The following is an 18,962-nucleotide window of genomic DNA, read 5'->3' as shown; positions in this document are numbered from 1 at the left end:
TCATGGCTTTTAGAGATAGACAGATATGGGTTGAAACCCTCTTGGCCCTATCAAATACCAGGGTTATTAGGTTATTGTGGACCAGTTATGTAACTGAGCTAGACTTCAGAATACTCATACGTACAAATGGTGAAAAGCACACTTGTGAGACTTAAGTGGGACCTGGAGTTCTCTTTGCTCAGTTGTTCTTTCCTTTTATCCATTCAGTCCTTTCTGATTATGAGTGTTTTTAAGACTGAGGACAAGGATATAGGGCAACCAAAGTGTTGGGTGATAATAATGATAAGAAAATAGATTCCTGTCTTGTCATAAGCTAAATCATAGCTTTAGTTTCAAAATTTTCTCTGAGTATATGAAATGTCTCAGATTGTCAAAGACAATGTGAATAATATGAAGGTAATGCTACTTTATTCTCAATGCTAGGGCAGGTAGAATGTTATACTATATGGTCTGCCACCTTTTGGTTGGCTGGATAAAAGAGGAAGAATCTTTTCCTGGACAGTAGTGTTCCTGAGACAGTGCAAATCTGCCAGTCATTCTAGTGGGGTCAACTCCCATGAGAATTTGCTTCAAGCAAATCTTCCTCTCATTTCAAACTTCAGCAGTTTTCTTTTTTGAAACATGGTCCTTTTCTTTTATGTTTTACTGGTACATTTATCATTCATTTGGTGTGTGCTTTGATGTAATTCACTTAACCTCTTTGGGGCTGAATTAACCAAACATAAAATCTTGGCTTCTCAACGTGACTCATGAATATTTCAGTGAATAAAGTGCTTATTTATGTAGTGGAAGTATTCTGTTTCAAAACATCCTCAGTAAATTTAAGAAAAATAAATGCAAAAATACAATGATTTTAACTAGTGATACATATGAACAAAAGAATCTTCAGATATAATTTAGTCTCTCCATTCACTGTGTGTGCCAATGATAGTTACAAGAACAATATTGATAATCACCCTTATTTTCCATTATGTCTTAGAATTTATATCACATATATTCTTTCTTTTGTTAGCTAGTTTAATGATACTCAGATCATCCTGTTACCCACAGATTGAAGCCCAATTCTATCTTCTGTACCAAAAATCTTCATGTATTTTTATTTGTCCAAGGCATCTTTACTGAGCATGTAATATATGCTAGAAACTCTGCTAAACTCAAGGAATACAGTAATTGCCAAAACAGAAAAATCTCTGTTTTCAGAGAACTTCTCCTCTAGTGGAGGAAGACAGACAATAAACAGATGAATATGCAGATGATGTGAAGTGTCAAGAAGAATAATAAAGCAGGATGAGAGGAAGGGTTTGACTATGGGAAGGGGTTTAGTTAGAATTGCTGGTAAAGGCAGAGTTCATTTGACGGATGATTTTTTTTTCTTCATTAAAGATAGAAAGGAAAAAAAGAGAGCAAGTTAGGAGAATATCTTGGAGAAGAGCTTTCTCAACAGAGAGAATAGCAAGTGCAAAGGGCCTGTGTGGGGGTGGGTTTGGCTGGCTGGCGGAAGGAGAACAAGGAAGCTGCCGGGGCCGGGAAGAGTGGAAGAAGCTGAGTTCAGAGGGACAGAATGAAGGCGGAGCATTTGTGGCTTGTGGGCTGAGGTGAGGATTTGTGATACTTTTGTGAACGATGTGGGCGTTTTGAGCATATGATTTACATAATCTAGTTCTCTGCTTTAGAGTCACTCTTGTGGCTGTTGGAGAACGGACCTGATGCAGTGAAAAGCTGAAGCAGAGTAGGATGACCATACACTTTATCTAAACCAGAGCACTCTTTGAGAGTGAAAATTGACACAATTCATAGACAAGCAGCACAGACATAACAGACATTGTCCTGAGCAAACCGGGATCCATGTTTGCTCTAAAGCAAGGAGACCAGTTGGAAGCTACCTAGCAGGTAACAGAGAGATGGCATCCTCCCTGCTTGTACCAGATTTTTCCAGTTGCCCTTTTGGGTCCAGTCTCCACCTGTCTCCACCCCACTCTCTGCCCCAGGAGTGTGACCTTAGGAAATCTTGGATGGACTCTTGAGTCTTATGGCTTCCAGCTGACTTCAGCCCAAGGAGAACTCCAGCCAGAGATGGAGGGAGGGAGTATTTACTCCTCTGCTCCTTCCCTCAAGGTGGCCTCACACTAGCTCTGTCGCTCCATATGTCATTCCACCGTTCTAGCAAGGTAGCTTGCTTCCAGGACTTTTTTTTCTTCCAGGTTCTGGTTAACCATTGTTAATGCAAGTTCATGTGCCCCACGCACAGTGAGGCCAAACAAACTGAAATGTTGGAGTTTGGAGCAGAGAAACGTTTGTTGAAAGGCCACGCAAGATGAGGTGGTTCATGCCCTGAAAAGCCTCGAGTTCCCGAAGGGTTTTGGCAAAATATTTTTAAAGGCCAGGACTGGGGCTGTGGGAGTGGGGGGACTGGGGGATTGGGGGTCGCAGGGTATGTGATCAGCTTGTGAACAATTCTCTGATTAGCTGATGGTGAGGCAGTGGTGTAGTGTCACAAGGGTTCATTTATCAGTCCTTAGGCTCCAGGAGGCCTGGGGCTATGTGCTCATGGTCATCAAGTAGTTCTTCTATTTGGTGGTGGTGGCGGGGGGTTCACAACTGCAAACAACTCAGGAAATGTGCATCAAACAGTTATCTAGGTACTTCAGAGAGGAGCCAAAACAGAGGGTATGGGGGAAGGCCTGTCCTGGGAAGGCCCCATAGGGTCCTGCTGTGTTACACCATCCCTGTGGTTCCCTAACACCCATCTGCTCCTTTCTGATTAATCTTTCTATAAATCAGCTCTCCTTGAATTAATCAAATTTGGCTGTGCCCTTGTGGGAGAATGCCTGGTACACTAACCACCCCTGAAGACAGTTCTAGGAATGAACCACTGCAAGATGTGCCTGGCAAATGTGATCTTAGATACACCAGGCTCTGGAGTGGCCTTCATAGATCATAATGTTCATTAATGTCCTAAGGGAATAAAAGAAAAGCAAGGAGGATACTTTTCTCCTCTGACTTCCTTTAAACTCAGGAATTCATTAAGCATCTTTAAAAGAAAGCATTCAAGACAAATCTTAGAATACTATGTTTTTCAACTGCAGCCTGAAAGCCTGCTTTGTATTTCAAAATAGGTTATCTGATACCTGTATAATGAGGAGAGTTTTTCGGGGAAGGCAGCTCCAGATCCTGCTTTTGCCTTTCAGGAAGGTTTCCTTATTTGCACACCACTGAAAGGGTTTCACCTCAAGGAAGTGGCAAAACAGAGGCACAGCTGGATGATGCTGAAGCACAGCTTTGTGATGTTGAAAAAGGGGGATCAGAATAAGAATGATTTACATCAGAAATAGTTACTTAAAGTCAGGGTGAACTAGAAATTGAGTTTGGTGCTGTATGAAATGCAATGCAATGAATGCAAATGAAATGCAAAATAGCTTAAAGGGAATGCTCTGGATAAGGTGATGCTTTGTATTTGTTTCAGTGGTTTTGGGAAATGAAGTAATCCAGAAACTCCAAGTCTTGATCCTCATGAAGTCTTAGGAAGAGAGGAGCAAGGGAGGGTTAGAGGGTGAGTGCAATCCCTAGAAGCCCTTCCCTAGCAGAAGACGTGGTCAGCAAGCCCTCCCTTTAATTTTTGTATCCCTAGCATCTAGCACAGTGCCTAGCAATGTTTTAAGAATTCATAATGCTTATTGGGTGAACGCAGTGAGTAAAGAAAGCATTAAGTGAATTTCAGGATATAGTAAGACACCATACCACCCATGAGATTTACTACTTCCAAATTGAATTAAACTGGTAAAAAGAATTAGTCAGGAGAACAAACAGATCCATTGTGTAACCTAAACAAAGAGATGCTTGTCCAATATTTGTCATATTCAACTTGTTGCTTTGAATGAGTGTTTCTAGTAATGAGTCATAATACTATGACTTTCTCATAGTGACAATACTTTTGGTTTCCAAGTCAAAAATGCTGAATTGCATGCTTTTTTGATTAATAAGGATAAAAATTATTTTATTATGAGGTTTGGGGGAAGAATGTAACAGCATTCTAAAAGACAAATGGTTATACCTGGAGTGTGCAGATGCTAGAAGCAATCGGTAGAAAAGATGCCTAATGTCTAGGTGCAAGCACTGTCCAGCCTTGGCAAAAGCAGAAGCTTATGGGCAGAGGAATGGCATGATTTCAGAAAGGAGAAACTGCTTTTACTTTTTAGTCCTTCTGTGGGTTCAGTCAAGGCTCTAAACCTCAGATTACAGAGATCCCCAAATTCACTTACACTCTCCGCTTGCTCATTTATGGGGAAAGGAAAGTGGAATAGCTAATTAGACAGTGGTTCTAATCAACTGGGTACCAGTTGTTCTGTTACATGGTATTTGATTCTTTTTTATTTTCTCACCTGACACTGTCCTGGCATATAACTGAGGTATAACTGTTCAAAATGAACTTGTTCTTCACACTATAAGTGCATAAAAGCTGAGCAAGGAATCTGAATGTCAAATGAATCTATCACATTCTTTGATGATAAAAAGAAGAGAAGCTCCTCTGATCCTTCTACTCATCATCAGGCCTAGTGCACATTCAAACTGCGAAGAACTTTTTCTTCTCTGCCTATCTAGGTCTCCCGTTTGGTTTATGCCATTTTCTTTTCCTCCTGCATGACAATTTATACTGCCTCTTACCTGAGAATCCATTGACATTTGTATTGTTCTTCAGGATAGGCATTGAAATCATTCATTTATCCTTTAGGATGAATGTAACTGGGTTACCTCTCTCAGAGGTATCAGCATTTAGGCCTTCATTCATTGTTTTGCTCAATAGATACATATTAAACATCAGAAAAGAGAGGTAGAGTGACAGTACAAGTGCTGTATTCTTTGTTCCTTAAGTCGTAACCCACTGACGAACTTATTTAAGATAAGACAGTGGCTAGAGCATCCTCATTATCCTTCTTTCTCTGGGGAGTAAGAGAGGACACTGACTTATACGTTGTTCATCGTATAGATCTTATTATTTTAGCTTAGATTAATTTTGTCTTTTAATATAAAAAAATAACCATATCATTTAAGGATGAGGCATAACTACAGATAACTTTTTTTTCCCACAAATAAAACTCTCCCAAACCACAAATTTAGTAAGTGGAAGACTCTCTACTAAAACATGTCCCTCAGATTATGGCCCCCATCTTTTCCCAAACCACTACCTGGTACACTTGGTCTCTTTGGACCCCCAAGAGTTTTACATTATTCTGATTTCTTTGTATTGAGTTATATATTGGATGTGCTAGTATATGCAAAATATCTGAACAGTTAAGACCCCAAAATATATTTTTCTAGCTACTATTCAGTTATTTCAGGTAAAAGAGTTTCTTTGCTCCAATTATCAGAGTAATTTAAGTATATAAAATCAATCTGAGTTTATACCAAGTGCTAATGCTCAAACCATTTTCTTCCTCCTTTCTGAGTGATAAAAATTTTAAAAGAGCAGAAAAAGCATTAAATGAATATATTTTTGCAGTCGTTTGAAGCTCTGTAATGAGAACAGGAAATACATAATTGAACACAGAATAGTACAAGGTAAGTCATCAGTGTAATAAATTGAAACACACAGTCGTGCAAAGTAATAAACTAGAACACTTTTATATGAGGTCAGGTGTGTTGCTTTGAAGTTGGACTTCAATTTGCCTTCCCTTGGATGGAACTATTTCCTGATTCTATGTGCTCATTAATCCACAGTCATTTAATGAGGCAAAGGGTGACTGACAGGTGATATCAAAAAGTTTCCTTTAGTATCCACAGGGCTAGAGATCAACTAGAGTCTGGAACATGCAAAATTAGCTTTCTTTATTCTTGAGTTGATTATCAGACTGAGCTCAATTCGCACCATGGCATTGTACAGATAACTTCATGCTGCCCTTTGACTCTTTTTGCCTATAAATTGAAACAATAACATCAGTCAGGAGATTCCCTCCCATCACTTAGTGAACAGCCGATCTGGGTTCTAGTTCTAGCTATACCAGCATTCATTACATGAATAAAACCGTTTCATAGAAGCCTCAATCCAAAATGACTCCTCCAAATCCTCATTCACTCCCACCTCATAATGTTTCATGGAGGTGCTTAAAATATGAATGGGCTGATGCAAGGGATGTTTTCTGGAAACTTCTGGAAAGTAAGATAAAAGCAAACCCCCTAAATTATAATGTAGTTACTAACCTATGGATGTGAAAAAAAAATTCTGGCCGGTTTCTGAAAACAAGCAAAGTCCAATTAGCTGGAGAGTTTTTCCTAGTGATGTTTGATGAACTTGACTCCCAGCTGAGCTAGAGCTATAACTAGCGTTTCATTCCTTAATGACTTTCAGGGAGATCTCAAAATGTTTTATAAATAGGAATAAAGGATTAGAACCTGCCTTTGAAGAAGACTTAAATAAGCAGAATTTGGCATCCAGATATGGATGGGGGAAACATTAGGAACAATCTAGTAACAATGCCATTATTTGAGCTCTGTTAAATTCTGGAGGTAGAGTTGCACCTAGTGTCTTAATTCATGACACACTTTTACATGTTAGCAAATTTATCCAAGGAAGAGCATAACTCTGAATGGCTTTGAGAGTTTGCCTCTTCTCTTCATTGAATCACTCAGCAAATTTATTTGGAGCACCTACGATATATTCAGCCTATATTAAGTATTTTGAGACTTTGAAATGGAGATTTGGGACAATGAGTCCTACGACAGGAAAGAAATGAATGAACAGCACAGGGAAGGGCAGCAGGACAGTGCACCACAGTAGGAGAAATAGGTCACTGAGGATGAAGAGAACTTGGCTTTTAAGACTTTATCTAATGTTTAACTAATGTGCCACTTTTTTCCTGGTTAGTATTAACATATGCAGAAAGCTGGAGACACTTCTTACATTACCAGTCACTGGGAGATTGGAAAATCAACCCCGTTACCCAATATGTTGTTAAAAATTTAAAGCAAAAAGATCTATTGGTAAATTATGAACTTATATATAAATAGTGTATTTCTTACTGAAGCAAAAATTCTACCTGACTTAAAAGCACCTGATTAGAAATTTTATATTCAGTAGCAACACATCTGAAGACTTCTAGGAGTGTTCTATTGCTCTTAGCAACTAATATCCTTTTACAAGAAGTCAGTGGTACTGAGTGTATGGCAATCTTTACCCTCATTACAGGCCATTTAGTGTTTTAAGATGCTGCATATGTCAACTTGACCTCACAATGACTTTTCTGAAACTGCAGATAAGACACAAGAAACAGGGAAGAAAAAAACTGAAAAAAAAAAGCTGAACTTGAAACCAAAGCCATTTGGTTCAACTTTTTTACGTTTACCATTAAGAATGCCAGGATTGAGGTTTAAGCCCCAATCCAATGACTCAGATTTGCCTATCTCTGTACATTCTATAGACAGTTCTTCCACCAAAGCTGGCTATCCATCTTTAAGTGGATATAGTCAGAAAGCAAAGGAACTTCCACCCAAGGCACATCATATACTCTGCACACAATGTTAGCACTGGACTTAAGAGTTATCTCTCTTAGATGAAATGATTACAATGGCTATTTCCAACTGCCCATTCTGGGAAGAAATATTCTCCTAACTGTGGCTATCCCAGTACGCTGATAATTTTATTTTTGCTCAATCAGGCAACTATTTCTCCCAATCTTTCTTTCTCTTTCGCTCGAAACAGAGTTGACTTTTTTTGCTCTCCCATAATAAGGTACCAGCAGCTGAAATTAAGGCTAACTTGATATCCCAAAACATAGAATCAAAAAGGTGTGTTGTGTTGATCAGACTGCCCCTTCTAAGACTTCTCATATTTAATATGAGATTCCTCATTTCAAATTGAAAGTCATCTTTTTCTATCCTTCTTTAAGGTCTTTGTCCTCTCATTAGTCCAGTTATTCAACCATTCAATTAATACGTATTGAGTGCCACACACTGTGCTCGACATGAGATAAAATGGTGAGCAGAAGAGCAAATAAAACTCTGTTTTAATGGAAGTTTCAGGCTAGTGAGAGAAGACTTAATTAAATGATCACACACAATTAAATCTAAATTTTCAACAGTGAGAAGTGCATCAAAAAAGTACACAGTGTCTTAATCTAGGTAAGTGTGATTTTCCTTTGGTTAGGTTTGAGGTCTCTTTATTCCTAAAAATCAGTCTTGTAATTATTTTTACTATTCAAAGCAAATTGCTCCTTGGAGCTTTGGAAGTTTGCACAGTAGCTATATTTTTTTCCTTGTTATCCCATTATTTCTCCAGTACTCCTTGGATATCAGGGAGACTCTGAGGTACCTATAACAATAGGGGAGAGTAAACAGAGCAGAATATCTCTTGGGAAGATACAAGACCTGGCAGCTCACTCAGGTCAATTATTTACTCACCCTTGCACAATACTCTTCTTCTCTATCCATAATTTCCTTATCTGTGATATGGAAAAAATAAAGACCATCCTCCTATCAGGAGTGTCATACTAATACACACAAAACAATTTGTAAATTATGAAGTGGAATATAAAATTAAAGTCACGTTATTATAATTATTTTTGTTATGAATATTATGGCAGAACAAGAAGAGCAGAAGTCAGTTAACATAAAATTCCATTGTGTTTTTCTTTTATTCCTTGTTTCTTGCCAGAAAGCAAAAAAGCCGTAGGTAGGAACTCTTAATTCACCCAGGCAGACCTTGTCACCACATGAGCTTTCTAGCTTATAGTAACCATAAATTTCCTACACCAAAAATTGGGACACAAGGTCTGACAAAGGCTTTTTCTCCCACTGACTTATGACTTTATTTTAATGAAAATCTATAATAATTACAGTGCTTTAAGATATAAGTATAATGTCTCTTTATATGAAGGAATAAAAGAAAACAAAACGATGTCCTGTTGGAAATCTAAGGGATACCATTATCCTACCCTTGGCCTGCCTTGTGAAAAATGGTCACAGATTGGGGTTCATCTAGTTCTGGTGGCTTTCAGTGCAGGGTGAATAAATTTGTCCCCATGGGCCATCTTATGAAAAGATGATCATCTAGTTTCTGAGGAGATTTATTTACCTCTGCCATGATTTAGAGAAAAACTCCTCCTTTACAGGTTCCCCCTGCCTTTTGCTGCTGATAACACACCCCTGTGGATTTCTGTTGCTACCCAATATCAGGATTTGTGAGTTCAGTTCATGTTGCTGGCACTACCCTGGATAAGACACATTTATCACAGCCATGCTTAGTCTTATTTGCATTACATGTTGTGCTGCCTATATTGTTAAACCCCACTGCTTTTAAACCATGGGCTAATTGGTAGAGCATCTCTCAGATCTATCAGCAACACACATTCTGCCTTTAAAAGCAGGAGAGCAAAACATAATTGTGCCCGACTACTAAAAGCATCACCACCTCCAGCCTGAACTTGCTGCCATTTTATTAACACCAGTAGACAGAAGGCCCAAGATCATCTTAACAAGGCCTTATACACAAAGTCAGTAGAGGATGGGTCTCAGATGACCAGGGGCAAAAGCATCTTCTAGGAAGGGCTGTTTCCGGCTCATGTTAGGTAAGTGGCTCTTTGGGAAATCTCAATATGAGAATATTTATGACCTGTAAGAGATCAAATAACTTGAGCTAATAATGAGTCAGAGTGGATCAAAGGCAGAGTTAGGCTTCAAAGGCATCCAGTCAGTGAGATTAGAGTTATGGGCTGAAGAAGAGAAGGAAATCTTCAATAGACTAAGCATCATTCTGGCTGCAATTCAGTTGTGCTTGAATAGAGCGTCCCTGTTTCCAGGGATGGAACTTTGCTGCTCTTCATCTGTGAAGTCTTACTTGGTAATATGAAACCAAAACTTAAGTCATTCCAAAGGGCTTTGGCTCAAACAGTGATTTCTTATGCCCTGGTTAGAAGAGCTTAAAATAAGACTTAAGTTCCGAGACTCTAAAGAGTTTTCTGGGAATTTTTGTTTGTTTGCTTTCACTTTATTTTTTTAATGAAAAAAAAGCAAAGATATAAGTCAATTCAATTTTACTTCAGTCTTAATATCTTAAATTTCCTCTACAGAACTGGTACCCAGATATTGACTTCCCAGGTATCAACTAAGCTGACCCCCTCTCTCAGGGTTTTTGTTCTCTTTTTGATATAATTCCACCTTTGACTCCTAGTGCAGTTCTGCTAGAAAGGCTGCTCCCCTTGTCTCCCTGCCATGAAGCCTTCACGTACACAGTGACCTCCCCACTCCTAACCTCACCAACTTCAATGATTTTCTCAGTTAGCAATTAGTCACATCCTCTCCTGGGACATCTGCTACCTTGTGGTCTTTGCTGTTGTTTAGTATTGGATTGTTTTCCAATACTCCTTTTCTCTCAAAATCTAGATGGTGGATTGAAGGAAGGCATCATGTTATATGTTACAGGTGTTATAAAGGAAAAAAATACTAATGAAAGAAATGTTGGGGATGACATTTCCTTGCCAGATAGATTTGGGCAACTCTTTAAAAGTATCAGGGATCTAGTGCTTTGGATGTGATAAATGCACAATAAGTTTGTTACTTAATGATAAGCTTTGTTCAGGTCCTTTCTCACATTATCCAGTCCAATTAAATGGGGGCATGTGGGTTTGAGTGTGATACACAGGGGCTACCTCTGGACAAGGACATCTGGAGAACAAGACCAAGCAGGAAAGAATATTCCTGAAAGATGATTAACAGTGAGCAAGATCAAAGGAGAACAGGTAAAGGAGTAGTTGGAATGATCAGCTTGGAAAGTAAATGTCAGATAGACAGGGAGGTTGGCAGCCACAAGGTTCAGGAAAAATAGAGTGAAAAGTAGAGTGAATGTGACAGTGGAGTCTAGAGGAGTTAAAGCAAACTATTTAGAATTCAATCCATGAATTCTGGGCATATGGTAGATGCTTCTTTTATGGCACATACAAAATAGCCAGAACAATGGCTAAATGATATATATTACCTTAAAAAATTCTACTGACCAGTACCGAGGTTGTTTTCAATCTGTTACTAATTTGCATAACTACCTTAAGGTTATAACAGGGACCAGACAAGTCTATTATGAATAGTTCCTAGATTCTTAGAGAAGAATGATGATGAGGAGCCTATGGGGGCTTTGTTTTGTTCATTGGTCTCAGTCTGCAAGTAAACCCTGTCAGCTGACTGTCCTACAAACTGGCACTCAGGTTCTGGAGGGAGACCTGGGAGACGGTTTGAGTGGATTGATGCAATTCCATGTTAATATTACAAAAAACAACATGGTGATCATAGGAAGCTGAGTTTGTCTGACCTGAATAAGACTACCTTTCAAAATATTTGCTATTATGGTGAACTCTGGGAGCAAAAGTAGATTTGGGGTTTGCAGTCTGTGACTGACTAGTTTCTCATTTTTATGTTTATCTTAGTATAGTTTTTAGCACTTGTTATCATTGGTGGATTTGTTTATTAATTTGGTTTCTCTCTTCCTTTTTTTATTACTCTTTAAATTATTTTATTTTATTTTTTTTTTTACTTTACTAACATTATTTTATTTCTTTTTTCTTCTCCATTTTCTTCTGAGCCATATGACAGGGTCTTAGTGCTCAGGCCAAGTGTCAGGTCTGAGCCTCTGAGGTGGGAGAGCCGAGTTCAAGACATTGGACAACCAGAAACCTCCTGGATCCACATGATATCAATTGGTGAGAGCTCTCCCAGAGATCTCCATCTCAATGCTAAGACCCAGCTCCACTCAATGACCAGCAAGCTCCAGTGATGGTCACCCCATTCCAAACAACTAGCAAGCCAGGAACACAACTCCACCCACTAGCAGAGAGGCTGCCTAAAATGATGATAAGCTCACAGACACATGAAAACACACCACCAGATGTGGTAATGCCCATCAGAAAGACAAGATCCAGCCTCATCCACCAGAACACAAGAAAAAGTCCCCTCCACTGAGAAGCCTACACAAACCATTGAAAGAACCTTACCCGCTGGGGGCAGACCAAAAACAATGGGAACTACGAACCTGCAGCCTGTGAAAAGGAGACCCCAAACACAAAAAGTTAAGCAAAGTGAGAAGACAGAGAAATACGTAGCAGATGAAGGAGCAAAGTAAAAACCCACCAGACCAAACAAATGAAGAGGAAATAGGCAATCTACCTGAAAGAGAATTCAGGGTAAAGATAGTAAAGATGACCAAAAATCTTGGAAATAGAATGGAGAAAACAAGAAACTTTTAACAAGGACCTAGAAGAACTAAAGAGCAAACAAACAATGATGAGCAACAAAATAAATGAAATTAAAAATTCTCTAGAAGGAATCAATAGAAGAATAACTGAGGCAGAAGAACATATAAGTGACCTGGAAGATAACATAGTGGAAATAACTACCACAGAGCAGAATAAAGAAAAAAGAATAAACACAATTGAGGACAGTCTGAGAGACTTCTGGGACATCATTAAACACAGAAACATTCAAATTATAGGGGTCCCACAAGAAGAAGAGAAAAAGAAAAGGACTGTGAAAATATTTGAAGAGATTATAGTTGAAAACTTCCCTAATATGGGAAAGGAAATAGTCAATCAAGTTCAGGAAGCACAGAAAGTCCCATACAGGATAAATCCAAGGAAGAACATGTCAAAACATATATTAATCAAACTATCAAAAATTAAATACAAAGGAAAATATTAAAAGCAGCAAGGGAAAAGCAGCAAATATTATACAAAGGAATCCCCATAAGGTTAAGAGCTGATCTTCAGCAGAAACTGTGCAAGCCAGAAGGGAGTGGCAGGACATATTTAAAGTGATGAAAAGGACAAACATACAACCAAGATTACGCTACCAAGCAAGGATCTCATTCAAATTTAAATGAGTAATTAACACCTTTACAGACAAGCAAGAGCTAAGAGAATTCAGTAGCACCAAACCAATTTACAACAAATGTAAGGGAACTTCTCTAGGCAGGAAACACCAGAGAAGGAAAAGACCTACAATAACAAACCCAAAACAATGAAGAAAATGGTAACAGGAACATACGTATCGATAACTACCTTAAATGTAAATGGATTAAATACTACACCCAAAAGACATAGACTGGCTGAATAGATACAAAAATAAGACCCATATATAGGCTGTCTACAAGAAACCCACTTCAGACCTAGAGACACATACAGACTGAAAGTGAGGGGATGGAAAAAGATATTCCATGCAAATGGAAATCAAAAAAGCCAGAGTAGCAATTCTCATATCAGACAAAATACACTTTAGATTAAAGACTATTACAAGAGACAAAGAAGGATACTACATAATGATCAAGGGATCAATCCAAGAAGAAGATATAACAACTATAAATATTTATGCTCCCAACATAGGAGCATCACAATACATAAGACAAAGCCTAACAGCCATAAAAGGGGAAATCAACAGTAACACAATCATAGTAGGGGACTTTAACAGCCCACTTTCACCAATGGACAGATCATCCAAAATGAAAATAAATAAGGAAACACAGGTTTTAAATGTTACATTAAACAAGAGGGACTTAATTGATATTTATAGGACATGCCATCCAAAAGCAACATAATACACTTTCTTCTCAAATGCTCATGGAACATTCTCCAGAATAGATCATATCTTGGGTCACAAACCAAGCCTTGGTAAATTTAAGAAAATTGCAATCAAGTATTTTTCTCCAACCACAATGCTATGAGACTATATATCATTTACAGGAAAAAAAAACTGTAAAAAATACAAACACATGGAGGCTAAACAATACACTACTAAATATCCAAGAGATCTCTGAAGAAATCAAAGAGGAAATCAAAAAATACCTAGAAAAAAAATGACAATGAAAACACAATGACCCAAAGCCTCTGGGATGCAGCAAAAGCAGTTTTAAGAGAGAAGATTATAACAAAGCAATCCTACCTCAAGACACAAGAAACATCTCAAATAAACAACCTAACCTTACACATAAAGCATTTAGAGAAAGAAGAGCAAAAAAACCCAAGTTAGTGGAAGGAAAGAAATCATAAAAATCAGAACAGAAATAAATGAAACAGAAATGAAGAAAACAATAGCAAAGATCATTAAAACTAAAAGCTGGTTCTTTGAGAAGGTAAACAAAATTGATAAACCATTAGCCAGATTCACCAAGAAAAGGGAGAAGATTCAAATCAACAGAATTAGAAATGAAAAAGGAGAAGTAAAAACGGACACTGCAGCAATACAAAGGATCATGAGAGATTAATACAAGTAACTATATGCCAATAAAATGAACAACCTGAGAGAAATGGACAAATTCTTAGAAAAGCACAACCTGTCAAAACTGAACCAGGAAGAAATAGAAAATATGAACAGACCAATCACAAGCACTGAAATTGAAACTGTGATTAAAAATCTTCCAACAAAGAAATGCTCAGGACCAGATGGCTTCACAGGTGAATTCTATCAAACATTTAGAGAAGAGCTAATACCTATCCTTCTCAAACTCTTCCAAAATATAGCAGATAGAGGAACACTCTCAAACTCATTCTAAAGACCACCATCACCCTGATACCAAAACCACACAAAGATGTCACAGAAAAAGAAAACTACAGGCCAATATCACTGATGAACATAGATGCAGAAATCCTCAACAAAATACTAGCAAACAGAATCCAACAGCACATTAAAAGGATCGTACACCATGATCAAGTGGGGTTTATCCCAGGAATGCAAGGATTCTTCAATATATGCAAATCAATCAATGTGATACACCATATTAACAAACTGAAGCATAAAAACCATATGATAATCTCAATAGATGCAGAAAAAGATTTGGACAAAATTCAACACCCGTTTGTAATAACAGTCCTCCAGAAACTAGGCACAGAGGGAGCTTATCTCAACATAATAAAGGCCATATATGACAAACCCACAGCCAACATCATTCCCAGTGATGAAAAACTGAAACCATTTCCACTAAGATCAGGAACAAGACAAGGTTGCCCACTCTCACCACTATTATTCAACATAGTTTTGGAAGTTGTAGCCACAGCAATCAGAGAAGAAAAAGAAATAAAAGGAATCCAAATCAGAGAAGAAGAAGTAAAGCTGTCACTGTTTGCAGATGACATGATACTATACATAGAGAATCCTAAAGATGCTACCAGTAAACTACTAGAGCTAATCAATGAATTTGGTAAAGTAACAGGACACAAAATTTATACACAAAAATCTCTTGCATTCCTATACACTAATGATGAAAAATCTGAAAGAGTAATTAAAGACACACTCCCATCTACCATTACAACAAAAACAATATGATACCTAGGAATAAACCTACTTAAGGAGACAAAAGACCTGTATGCAGAAAACAATAAGATACTGATAAAAGAATTTAAAGTTGATACAAACAGTTGGAGATATATACCATGTTCTTGGATTGGAAGAATCAACATTGTAAAAATACTATATTACCCAAGCAATCTACAGATTCCGTGCAATTCCTATCAAACTACCAATGGCATTTCTCACAGAACTAGAACAAAATATTTCACAATTTTTATGGAAACAGAAAAGACCCTGTATACCCAAAGCAATCTTGAGAAAGAAAAACGGAGCTGGAGAAATCAGGCTCCCGGACTTCACACTAGACTACAAAGTTACAGTAATCAAGACAGTGTGGTACTGGCACAAAAACAGAAATAGAGATCAATGGAACAGGATAGAAAGCCAAGAGGTAAACCCACGCACATGTGGTTAGCTTGTCTTTGGTAAAGGAGGCGAGAATATACAATGGAGAAAAGACAGCCTCTTCAATAAGTGGTGCTGGGAAAACTGGAGAGCTACATGTAAAAAAATGAAATTAGAACACTCCCTAACACCATACACAAAAATAAACTCAAAATGGATTAATGACCTAAATGTAAGGCCAGACACTATAAAACTCTTAGAGGAAAACATAGGCAGAACACTCTCTGACATAAACCACAGCAATATCGTTTTTGACCCACCTCCTAGAGTAATGAAAATTAAAACAAAGATAAACAAATGGGACCTAATGAAACTTAAAAGCTTTTGCACAGCAAAGGAGACCATAAACAAGACGAAAAGACAACCCTCAGAATGGGAGACAATATTTGCAAATGAATCAATGGACAAAGGATTAATCTCCAAAATATACAAGCAGCTCATGCAGCTCAATATCAAGAAAACAATCAACCCAATCCAAAAATGGGCAGAAGACCTAAATAGACACTTCTCCAAAGAAGACATACAGACTGCCAACACACACATGAAAGGTGCTCAACATCACTAATTATTAGAGAAATGCAAATCAAAACTACAGTGAGGTATCTCCTCACACCAGTCAGAATGGCCATCATCAAAAAATCTACAAACAATACATTTTGGAGAAAGTGTGGAGAAAAGGGAACCCTCTTGCATTATTGTTGGGAATGTAAATTGATACAGCAACTATGGAAAACATTATGGAGATTCCTTAAAAAACTAAAAATAGAACTACCATATATCCCAGCAACCCCACTACTGGGCATATAACCTGAGAAAACCATAATTCAAAAAAAGTCATGTACCACAATGTTCATTGCAGCACTATTTACAATATCCAGGACATGGAATCAAGCTAAGTGTCCATCGACAGATGAATGGATAAAGAAGATGTGGCACATATATACAATGGAATATTACTCAGCCATGAAAAGAAATGAAATTGAGTTATTTGTAGTGAGGTGGATGGACCTAGAGACTGTCATACAGAGTGAAGTATGTCAGAAAGAGAAAAAACAAATACCGTGTGGTAACACATATGTATGCAATCTAAAAAAAAAAATGTTCTAAAGAACCTAGGAGCAGGACAGGAATAAAGACACAGACATAAAGAATGGGCTTGAGGACACAGGGAGGGGGAAGGGTAAGCTGGGTCGAAGTGAGAGAGTGACATTGACATAAATACACTACCAAATGTAAAATAGATAGCTAGTGGGAAGCAGCCACATAGCACAGGGAGATCAGCTCAGTGCTTTGTGACGACCTGGAGGGGTGGGATAGTGAGGGTGGGAGGGAGGCGCAAGAGGGAGGTGTTATGGAGATATATGTATATGTATAGCTGATTCACTTTGTTATACAGCAGAACTAACACAACATTGTAAACCATTATGCTTCAATAAAGATGTGAAAATATATATATATTTGCCATTGGAGGGCTTCTGATGCATTGGACTTTTGCTCTGTGAATATCAGAGGGAGGGAAGAAGGAAGTAATAGTCAATATCAATTGTACCTTTTGTAGTTGCACAAATCTCTGCACTTTGTCTTCTAGAAGACTAATGGCTATTTTCTTTTTATTTCTGCCATGATAACTTGAGACTGGAATCTCATCTGATCTCCGTCCTCAGCTAGCTCAATATTCTTGTGCTCAGTGTGGTGAGAAAGTTTGTCTTGGCTCTCCAGCATGTACTCTGGTTTATGCCTTTAGTTATTCTCTCTCTCTCTCTCTTTCTCTCTCTCTCTCTCTCTCGCCCTCTCTCCCTCTCTCCTCTCTCTCTCATAGACAGACCATCTAAAGAGAGAGAGAAAAAGATCCTGTGGTTTAAGATGGGTATGGTATAGCTGTCACTACCCTGTTGTGTACCTTTTAGCAAAACTACTCTGCAAGACTAGTGTCCATAGAAATCCCAGGTAGTCTCCTGTTCCTACCTTTTGGGCTAAATCCAATAATAGCCAATGGCTCTCTAACACAGTTTATCCAGCGGGCTCAGTAGAGATTGCAAACTGAGCTGAGATATATAAATATTCCCCAGAAGTGTGGCCAGAAATCTCAGTTGGCTTGGCCACTCTAGCTGGCTGGTGCTCAGAACGAAGTTGCTAACGGTGAATGAGTTTTATCACTGCATTTTCCCATCCCCAACAGATACGGATGCAGCTGTGCTGCTTAAGAACACATTCCTCCTTCAGGATTGTGAGGTCAGTTGCTTTATGTTAAAAGGTGCTTCTAGTTGGAAGTTACTTTCATATCCGTTGTATAATTTTATCCTTACAATGAGTCAGATGAAAGTTATTGTAAATCCCACTATATAGATAGGTAAACTGAGGCCAAATGATTGCACTGTACCCAAGGAACAAACAGGGATCTGTGTGTCAAAATCAGAGCTCCAGAGTTACAGAGCTCCAGCTTCTTGACCCCAGCCAATGCTCTTATATCAGAGCATACGTGCTATACCAAACATACATACAAATTTTTCAATGCAGATAGGACACTTGGCTAGACTCTCAGAGTAAGAACGAAACAATCATTGCACAGTTGTAAAATGACCAGTCTTTAACTCTCATTGCATATTTTGTGTCTTTAGCAAAAGTGACAGAATTTTGAATGCAGTGCATTGTGCTTCATTCTTCATATCTATGGTGGATTTCAAGGCTTGTAAAGAAGTTTTTTTAAGGATTTGGATGTTAGGGAAGAAGAGAAGTATGAAGGAAGGAGGGAGGGAGGACATTTCTTGAGCACTGTCCCCACGATCAGCGCTGATAATCTTTTCCATTTATCTCAATTCATCCTCACTTTAGGAAGATCATTTGACCTCACTGAGCCTCAATTTTCTCATCTGTAAAGTAGAGCTATGATGCCTACCTTGGAGCTCCAGAGTGGACAAAATGGTTTGATGCACATAAAGCACTTTTAAAAGTACCCAGCATGTATTAAATATTTGCTGTTGTAATTGTAATTGTTACAATTACCTACGTACAAAGAAAATGAGACAGAATTTTAAATACTTCCAGCCAAGTTCTCAGCTGATTAGAAACTAGGACAGAAGCTCAGGTCCAAGTCATTGTGGAAAAAACCCTAGTGACCTATATGAACTATTTTTATGTTCTTAGCTGAAAAGACCTTAAATCCTTACACAAGACAAATATTCCAAGGCAGAATAGGCAAATCCAGCTACATGTGCGTAGAGAAGGAGGGAGGTTGAGGGAGAATT

The sequence above is a fragment of the Delphinus delphis genome, chromosome 8 (genome assembly GCF_949987515.2).
Source record: "Delphinus delphis chromosome 8, mDelDel1.2, whole genome shotgun sequence".
NCBI lineage: Eukaryota > Metazoa > Chordata > Mammalia > Artiodactyla > Delphinidae > Delphinus > Delphinus delphis.
The sequence above is the reverse complement of the archived record's forward strand: the minus strand, read 5'-3'. Positions refer to the sequence as shown.